Source organism: Palaemon carinicauda, chromosome 1, assembly GCF_036898095.1.
Source record: "Palaemon carinicauda isolate YSFRI2023 chromosome 1, ASM3689809v2, whole genome shotgun sequence".
Taxonomy (NCBI): domain Eukaryota; kingdom Metazoa; phylum Arthropoda; class Malacostraca; order Decapoda; family Palaemonidae; genus Palaemon; species Palaemon carinicauda.
Window position 1 is genome coordinate 46,464,091 of NC_090725.1, and position 1,620 is coordinate 46,465,710.

Sequence of the window (1,620 nt, forward strand, 5' to 3'; positions counted from 1 at the left end):
CTTGGAAAAGGCCTTAGCTGCATGCCTTAAAGCGGCGGAAGAAGGGAAACCCTGCCCTGCACTGGAGGAGTGCAGACCCTTCTCCATCGTGACCCCTCCTGACGCTCGACACTGGAAAGATGTTCAGCATACTTTCGTCGTGGGAAGGCTCGATCCTGACGTCGCCGGACGTCAGTTTAATGAAGACCTCCCTAAGCTCAACGATCACCTCCTTCGCCGGGAACAAGACACGAAGGAGAGGCTTGCGGCATCTCTTTCTCATCAAGTCCAACTGGAAGTGATGGCCTGTGACACTAGAGTACCAGATCACTACATGGTACTCTCCAAATCCCACTTACTAACAGTAATGAAGGACTTGTATCACTTCATAAAGGCTCGAAGAGCCTGTCGTGAATTCGTGTTTGCCGGTGCCACCGTGAAACACGAACCCCGGAGGCTGATTTCCTCCAACATCTGGGGAAAGCACCTGTTTCCTTCTGACCTTGTCAAGGAAATAACTGACAGAGCCGCCACGGAGAATAGGAACCTTCTCCACAAGTGGGGCATGTCCAGAAAAAGGAAACCCTCTCAGGACGATGGACCTCAGCCTAAGAGGAAACCTCAGAAGCCAAAACCCCAGCAACGTCAGCAACGACGTCAGTTTCCGGGACCCGCTACCTCCCAAGTGGTTGCCCAACCACAACAGACCTTTCAATTGGTCCCCCAACCGGTGTTGTCACAGTCACCGGTCTTCACCCCTGCCTTTGAGCAACCATCCACTACCTTTCATGCCAAAGGTAGAGGCTCGTTCAGGGGTGCAAGCAGAGACGCATCTCGCCGTCCCTCCAGAGGTAGAGGAGGAAAGGGAGCTAGCGGCCGAGGCAACAAGTCCTCGGGACACCAGAAGCAATGAAGTGCTTCCGGTGGGAGGAAGACTCCGCCAATTCCAGGATCGTTGGACCTTCGATCCCTGGGCACACAGCATCATCAAGAACGGTCTAGGCTGGAGTTGGACGCAACCACCCCCAATCTTCCAGCAGTTCTTCCAGCAATCGACCCCCCTTCTGGAAGAATATGTTCTAGACCTCTTGAACAAGAAGGTGATAAGGAAGGTAAAGTCCACCAGGTTCCAAGGGAGACTGTTTTGTGTTCCCAAGAAGGGCTCAGACAAACTCAGAGTCATTCTGGACTTATCCCCCCTCAACAAGTTCATAGAGAACAACAAATTCAAGATGCTGACGCTTCAACAAATAAGGACCCTTCTGCCTCAAGGTTCCTACACGGTCTCTATAGACCTGGCGGATGCCTATTGGCACATTCCAATGAACCATCACGCTTCCTCCTACCTAGGATTTCGACTCCAAAGGAAAAGCTACGCCTTCCGGGCCATGCCATTCGGCCTCAATGTGGCCCCTCGGATCTTCACAAAACTGGCGGATGCCATAGTACAACAGCTCCGCCTAAGAAACGTCCAGGTGATGGCCTACCTCGACGATTGGCTAGTCTGGGCTCCATCGCCCGAAGAGTGTGCAAAGTCTTGCAACGAAGTTACCCAGTACTTAGAACACCTGGGATTCAAGATCAACGAGAAGAAATCTCGCCTCTCTCCAGCTCAGAAGTTTCAGTGGTTGGGAATCCACT